The 8,841-nt window shown below is 38.6% G+C and overlaps 1 protein-coding gene across 5 annotated transcripts in view; it reads right to left on the reverse strand.

Annotated features, from left to right (window-relative positions):
• Nucleotides 1–8,841, reverse strand: part of LOC132151902 (Fc receptor-like protein 5) — a 628,771-nt gene that overhangs the window by 31,368 nt on the left and 588,562 nt on the right. The gene's annotated exons all lie outside the window — the stretch shown is intronic.

An 8,841-nucleotide genomic window follows, 5' to 3' on the forward strand; every position in this document is an offset into this window, starting at 1 on the left:
TCTCTTCTTCGTTCTTTGGCTTGACTTCCGGATGTCGCTCTACCTGGTTGTGCGTGAGGAAGAGGATGAACTCGCTCTCTTCAGTCATTCACTGCACATAATCTCTCTCTGACTCTGTCGTCCTCGGCGGAAGTGTGGGATAGAAAAATCTCAGAAAGCATCTTCGACTTAAAGGTTAAAAAAGAAACATATATGCACATATAGCAAAATCTCCCCTCCTCGGCTGTCCTTGCCACTGGTCGTGTCATCAGGCAGTCTTTGTGGGGCACTATAGCTTGTCTGCAGACAAAACCCTAAAAGCAAGCAGCCCACAAGGTGCACCTCAATTTTTATGAACTAACTGCATTCAATTGTTTTAACAGAATCCCAATATAACTACACTCCCTTCAAATGAGTAACAATAATGTGCATGGACAAAAATAAATATCTTATGAGTGTGAAAGGTCAGATCATGTTAAACCACTGCTTCAAAAAAATCACAACTGGCTTTCCAGGCATAATGGCATTAATTAATATTGACATCATATTGTTAACACTTTCATTATCAATAACACCATTACCACTGTTCAAAACTTTGATAACTATTTTGATAAGTACACTTTTGATTTACTTTTTTTTTCTTTTATAAGTGAACTTCAGGCATTACAATTTTAAAAATCATTCACATAAAAAGTATTGTTTATGCAAGTTTATGGGTCTGCTTTTATTGTGCAGAGCAGACCACAACACTTTTATCTCAACCTTGCATTATTTTAGTTTTATAAAGGAAGTACCCTTTTTCACAACATAACGTTAGTAAATACTCATATATTTTCTAGTGGATTTTCTGTGTAATTTTTTTCTCCATTTAATCCGGTTAAAAACAGCTTTTTAGAGATTGTCTAAACGGTGCCCATTTCTTACTTTTGATTTCAATGAAATGTGAGTACCCAAGTTCATTAACTTATTTCTCTCATTTATTTCCTCCACTGTTGCCATATTGTGCCGATTACCGACAAAATTATTTAGGCTACCACTCAAGAAGACCACCGTAGTAATGTCAGGTCAAAAATGTTTTGCACAATTATTTACATTATGTTATATTTAAGATGCAACTGGTTCATGACCACACAATCAGATGATAGACAAGATTTAGTCACGTTTGTCAACAGGCTAAATTAAATCGCAGATGTCCTATGTTAATAATTGTAACTCTGTTGTCGTTGGGGAAAAAACAATATCATTTTAATAGTGCTTTAGTTCCTTCCTGCTCCTGATTTTGTTTACCTATCTTTCTGGACTTGTCTGAATCACATATTTCCTCTTTCCATTATTTCTGCTACTGTTGGATCAAACATTTTCTTTGACTCTTACCATTTTAATCAGGAGCTGCTACCACACCTTTCCTTCTGTAGTGCATTGACATCCGTTATAAAAATTGGCTCTGAACATACGTATGATTTCAGAATAACATCATGAGGTGCTATATCTTGGTGAAGTTCAATGTGCTATGAATTCATGTCCAACTAAGCTGACAAAATTTGGGAATATACAATATAATAAAGTGTCATCTGGGAGGAAATGGTTAAATATCAATTGATTTTCTTCATGCAGTCTTTATCCCATTTCTTAAACTTTTACCTAACTGTTTTGAAGTTTTTCTAAGTTTTTCTTTAGTTTAAATATACTGTAGGTGTAAAAATACATAATGTCTGAATGTTTGGTTTGTAATTCTAAATATTGTGTATGAGACATAAAGGCAATGCTATATGAGGGAGAATAAAAGCTGCATTTTGCAAAGGTTTGGTTTAATAATCCGGGTTCCACTCTTACCATTACATTAGTTTTATTTTCCAAAGCTTGTATACTCAGAACTCAGGCTCATTCAAACCCAGCTGACTAAACCTTTCCATGAGCCGGGGACACCCGGATGACCCTCGGTCTCCACCTGAGAGAACAACACGCTCTTTGAGTCCAGAAAGCGGACAGACTGATTGTTGATACATTCAGAATGGCCTGACTCACCGTTTCCTGAGAAAGCTCCACTCCCAGGTACCCACAGTGACCTGCCTGCATAGCAGCCTCTTTGTGACCTGTTTACATGCGTATTCCCCAAATATACTGTATTTTTATTTGAATAAAATTGATTTCCTTGATTTTTTTTCAGTGTTGCACTGGCTGTCGTTCAGAGAAGGTCACGTGTTTGTGGTCAGTTGGCACCATGTACAGCTGAGACGAAACAAAGGCTTTCAACAACACGTGACGAGACCTAAATAGGAATTATCCTGTGCTCTCTGTCAAAATAATTTGTGACATAACTCAGGGGGCGCATTCCAGGAAGGGTCACCCAGCTTGTTGGGAAGCACCAGTGAGGAAGGGGAAACAAACTCCATAAGGGGTCATCCAGTTTCACCCAAGCTAATCCAAGTTTGGCTTGGGGTTTTTATGACTGGCGGAGCACTTGTGAGAGTGATATGTCTGGGTGTTGGTGTATTTAGACATACTGGTGGATGATTTTAAACATTAGCTCAGAGCTTACATTCAGAACGTATATTATGTGACTTACATAGTTGTCTGTTTCTACAGAGAGCTGTTGAGGAACCCCTGAAGATTCCTCCACCAATCTGAACATTTTCTGAAGTGGACATCTATGATGATCCGATCACCTGTCTGTGTTTAAGAGGTCTATGAGGAACAATGTTCTGGAAAAAAAAAATCAAGAGAAAGATGCTTTATCACATTTCCTGTCTCAACGTAATCTTAATCTCTATTCTTTTGAGACAGCATTGACTCATGGACAGAAAAGTACACGCAAAGCAACTTACACAGTTGGTGTTGACCGTATGAGTCACTAAGTTAAAAAACCAAGAGAGGAGGTAGTTTTGTCTAGAAACCTACATTTGAAAATTCCACCTGACTGAACAAGGGTTAAGTCATAAAGAAGTGTTAGATATTTACTGCCAGCTCAGAGTCTCCATTGGGACTCCGAGTGGTGCTCTGGAAATGAATTTTTGGGAACATGAAGATAGAATCTAGCATGAGTAGATGTTCTAGACACGCACAGAACAAACTCATCAGTCCACAATTTGCACGAGTCTAGTTTTAAGAGACGAGCAAAGAAAATATTTTTTGAGCGCTACTACAGATAATCCTACTACTTCAGCACACATGTAAAAGTATATAAAAAAAAATAAATAAATAAATATATATATTTTGCAATTCAGATTGGGGCGGCAGAAATCGCACACTTCACCTTTAACTTCTGAAGGACCTTATGTTTCTCAATTTGGATATCCACAGGAATGCTTTAACCGAGTCAGGTTCGTTTGCTGCGCAAATAATAAATATCGCCCAATGCCAGAAGCTTCATTTAAATGGATTCCTTATCACTGGTGGTGACTGCCTTTCAGAAAATTATTTTATTTCTAAAATAGCCTTGAGCTAATATTTACAGATGCTAAAGAAGGCACTTGTGGTAAAAGAGAGCACAAGATGAGCCCTAGCTCTGCATTAAGCCTCCAGATACCACACTGCTCCAAAACGGATGAAACTGGCCACTGACGCAAATCCTGAGAGACAGTGTGCAATCCAAGACACATATTTCCCTCCTCTGTGTGTCTCTGTCTTGTATTTTTTATGTCTCTGTTAACAGGACTTCTCAGAAGTGAATGCAATGTGTCATTATGTTACATTACGGGTTCTTTAAATAGAGTCATCATGCATCTTTGTTTGTAAGTAAATGGATACAGTGGCAATAAAATGTTTTTGGACACTAAAGATGCAATTAAAAATGTATAAATGTCTTTGCATTATGTAACAGAATATCAAAACAAGGGGTTATCACAAAAACACTTTCTAGAAAAACATTTCACAAAATGAAGCTTATGGGGCTTCAAACTAAGCAATCATCAGATTTGCGAACATATGCATATGTTCAAAATAAAGTTTTTCTGATTGTCAGAGTTTGTGAAACATGTTCATGTGTTAATATGATGACAGCTGTGTGAAATTGAGGGGAATTTATAAAACCACAGGAAAAAAGACCTTGTGACCAGTTGGTTAGAAATGTTTGAAAAAGTGACTCAGAAAGTGAAGTTAGTTCTGTAAAAAGCTTTAGCATAATTTGTTTGCACGTGCCACTTGATTTGAAAATTTGTGTCTAGTGCAGTGAAATTTAGACATTTTTAAAGGATCACTTCACCCATTTGCATTTAGCTTTGTATTGTTAGAAACCCAGTCATATATTATAATGATCATGGATTTTTCCTTTATTTTTCCCTGAGCTGGGAGAAATAAGGATTTAAGTGTTTTACTTCCTGCTTATTATGATGTAAAAATCATCATTTTGCGTCATAATAAGCAGGAAGTCAAAATTCATTGAAAAGTGTAGAGACTACAGACACTAGCTTATTATTATTAAAAGAGGTGGGACCCACTCACCCTACAGGCCTATTACTGATCAGTGGACGGGACTAAACTTACAGAAACGAAAATGAAAATCCGCCATCTTGTTTGGAAGCTATGTAGCTAAGCTAACAAGCGCTTATGGAGTCAGATTTACGAGAATGGCTGGAGGAACAACTCCTGATATGGAAGAAGAGGATTTTCAAAGTCTGTTGCTCGAAACAGATGTTCGTGGCTATCTATACGAGCCACAATATAGCGCAGAGCAGCTGAGGCTGATGGAGGAACAGGAGGCGGCGGCTGCAGCCGAGGCCGGAGACCTGCCTGTCGCGTTCGAGGAGCCCGGGCGTGCTCGACCTGGTGCGGACTGGTGGTGCCTGTGCTCTCGTTGTGCGCCTACGGACACAGAGCTAGAGTCCATCTGCTGCCATGAATTTCAAAGATGCCAATTTCTCCTCGAAGAAATGTCTGAGGCAGACAAGGACACGGATGTTTGCGTTGTAGACCATCCTAGTTTCGCCCCGCATATGGACAGAGGCGTCCTGGAGACATACTTCAGAATTCCGAAGGTAAACTGGAAACGCCAGCCGAAGCCTGCAGGGACAAATGGACGTCTAACTGTAAAATAAGTGTTTCAATTTTATTTATTATTCATTTCGTGAAATGTACACAATTTCTTCAAGCATTATTATCACGAAATGATTCCCGGTTAATAAGTTACGTGACGTCAACTGTAAACTGTTTGTGCAGTACCTTTTTTAATGCACAAAAAGCTTACTGTGGCATTGTTTACTACTGTGGCACGTAAATACCATACATCGCTAACTGTGTCCTCAATGTCTTGTAGACAATATCGCCTAACAGCCTAACAGCAGTGTTCCGGATTAGTGGGAGTGGCTTGTGGAGCTGTGCAAATGTGTTGCATTGTGGGAGTTGTGGTTTTCCATACAAATGAGCCCTAAAGTTACTTTCTGTAATAACTCGGTCAAAAAGGCACCAAATTCGAAAGTTTTAATAGATTTCGACTACATATATGACCCACTTTCAATGAAGATCAATGTTCCCACGGGTGAAATGCTCCTTTAAGCATGACTTACTGGAAGTGTCCAAGAGTGTCCAAATATTTTTTTGAGGCCACTGTACATGCTGCTAATTTACGTGTAGACATCTGCAGTTTTTAATTGCAAGAGGAAGTGATGATTAAACATCTATTTTTACCTATGAAGGTACTACCTTCACCACCACTTCATTATTCAGCATACTCAGAGGCACCAGGGAGGTTATTGGCAATAAATAGTTGTTGTCACTGTGTGAGGTCTATGGGAAATGATACCTCTGTGTGTGTCCTCTCACATTTACATGCACTCATATTCACATTCCAGGTTTCATACAGACTGTACAGAGACGCTGGAGCCAGGAATGTCTTGACCAGAGTCTCATGTCCATGGTCCAGTGTCCACTGTTCCTGTCTAGGACAGGCCAAAGCCAACCGCAGAGAGAGAGAAAAAATCTATATCAGCAGAATGAAGATCAAATGAAAGTGGGAGGATTTACACAACATCACCATAGAATCACAGCGGAAATTACACACTTTAACTTCAAGTGTGTAATTTCTGTGCGACGAGCAGCACCAAACAGAATTGCAAAAATAATGACTGTTTGGAAACAGTTTTCCTTGTCTGCCCCTCAGATTGCCTGGAAAATACCTGTGCCTTTGTATTGTGATGTTTAAAAGTGTGCAAAACCACTTCCTCATTTGTGATTTTAGCTCTTGGCAACCTTTATATACTCAAGGTTCCCAAAGGGTTTTTGAGCTTCGCTTTCACCAGTCTATACTCTTTCAATGCACCTTTCATAGTGAGCACTGCCCGATTCCCCACCTCGCAATTATGGTCTGTAGGAACAAACTTCTTAAAATGTAATATGACTAGGTCAGATGCATGGCAGTCGCTCAAGTGTCACTTTCCACAATTAATTTATACAATTTGGATATATTCTGTTTTAAAATACCTGTTCAGACATCAATTTTCAATACTAAGTGTGTGGATTTACCTCAACATGCAAGAAATTCACTTGTAGACCATGATGTGGACTGAAATCACATAGTTCAAACTCTTCTACATAACACTTACTCTAAGGGACAGTGAGATGACTTTGTCGATACAAAGGAATGTGCCAGATAGTGAATTAGTAGCACATTTCCATGAGCAAATTCAGCCTGATCCTACTGCGATTCATACATATTTTACAAGGTGGCAAATTCGTACGAATTTGTACGACCTCATTCATACAAATTCATACTATTTGTGCTAAATCATACGTATTTTACGAGTTGCAGAATTCATATGATTTTGTACGAATGACCTACACCTAACTCCGCCCCTAAGCTTACCCGTCACTGAGGTCTAGACAAATCATACAAGTGAGGTTGTAAAATTAATCAAATCAAATTCTCTTTTCTCTGTTCTCTGAGAAAACGCTGAGAAAACATACCTCAACGCTTTTATCTTGGCCAGGTTGTCGTTGCAAATGAGAAACTGTTCTCAACGTGCTCACCTGGTTAAATAAAGGTTAAATAAAAATGAATAAAATTGTTCCTATACAATTTTCTAGATACAATGGCCTCCACCAACAAATTGTCCCTAGCTTCCAACAAACGAAACGATTATTGGAAGTTGGCCTTGGGTAACCTAACACCACAGAAGTGGATGGGATATAGGAGAAAAATGGATTCAATGTAGAACTATAAGACTTCTTGTCCCAAAGAGTGTGCAGGGTTTTTTTTCTTAGCTGAAACCATATTATCATAATTATTTACTTGAAGTATCCCCTGCATTTCAGGTAGTTCCATCATACATCCCTAGAGGCTCATGAACCTTGTGGTAATGGGTCATCTATGCTCAGCAGGGAGTCATTGTTATTTGTACAGCTAATATGATTCCGGAAATATTTTCATGCTTCTTCTTACACTTTCTTTCTATAAAGTTTCTGTATTTCACGCATAACTGCCCATGATCCTACATCCTGTTATTGTACAACTTCAGACATGCAAGACATGTCATAGGAATGCACATTAAAAAAAAGAGAGAGATGGAAAAAATCTATGGTCGGGATGTAATTCCAATTGGGAATACAGGAGAATGTGCGTGTGACCAGAGAATCCCACAATGTAAGGATATGACAGAAGTGAACTGCATCGTCGAAACCTATAAGCAGTTCAGTACAGAAACACTGAACAGACTAGCAGGTTCCAGCACCTGAACATAACAATCTAAATCACCCAACTGCCAAAGCAAAGAGTGCCACGAAACAATAACAAAACCACAGTAGCTACAGAGCTAAATCCGGTCACACACCACTAGACAAACAGATATACAACCAGCCCTACAAATTTGGTTAATCGTGTTTTAATTGAAACCACAAAATGGTAACTTCAGCTCAACTATACATATTTAGTCAAATAGCCATGATGTTGTAGAAAGTGAATATGGGTTGTACCAGACAGACTGCTGCATGACTCACGGTTATAAATACAAAACAAACATTAAGGTACAAAGAATGAAACGAGTCAAAGTTTTGCTCCACCCCCTCAACTGTCTCCACAGTTTGTTTGGTGTGATTCACAGTGATTCAGACCTCCAGGTGCTCTTTAGATGGCCAGACATGCCACTTTGGGGGTCAGGAGTGTGACAACGTGCCGAATTCTGTTGTAGAGCCAATGCCAGGACTGCTCCATTTTTGACATGGCATGTGTCAAAAATGACAAGAACCAGTGGAGTCCCTGCAGCAAGACACGACTCGAGCCAGAGTCAACAACCGGCCTGGAACAACATGAAAGCTCTTGCTTGAGCACTTTTGCAACAGACTGTAAATGTCATAAATACAGCTCTCAGAGATTTCAATGCACAAACTCATCGTTTAGAGTGCTGATTGCGCAGAAGGTCTCTTTAAACACCATTTAACATTTTGCCACCCTAGAAACAGTGCGTTTATTTGCATGCACAACAATATGCAAGAAAACCACATTCAGGATATTAAAAGATTTCTCCATGTTGACATCAAAACAAAAACAGGGTCTTGAGCAAAAATCTAGAAGTGGCAATCAGTTTAAACGGTTTATGTCCTTTTCCCCAGCAAAAAAAAAAAGAAAAAGAAAAAAAAAAAACAGTTTAAGGTCATTTAAAATGCAAGGCCTGAAGATAAGTGTGTGTACCCTTTAGGAATCAAATACACAGGATCTAAAATTTCAGAAGTCTTGTGTGTGTGAATATGATAAAAATGCACTCTTTATTAGTTTTGATATCTTTATTTATAACAAAGCTTCATACCTAAGGTAAGTGTTTATTGACTATTTGATCTTTTCTCTCTTTGTATGTCAGCATTAAATATTATGTTACGGTGAGTAAAGAAGCAAATTATGAAACAACATATGACTAATGATGCTTGTGTCATGGCCAA

The sequence above is a fragment of the Carassius carassius genome, chromosome 1 (genome assembly GCF_963082965.1).
Source record: "Carassius carassius chromosome 1, fCarCar2.1, whole genome shotgun sequence".
NCBI lineage: Eukaryota > Metazoa > Chordata > Actinopteri > Cypriniformes > Cyprinidae > Carassius > Carassius carassius.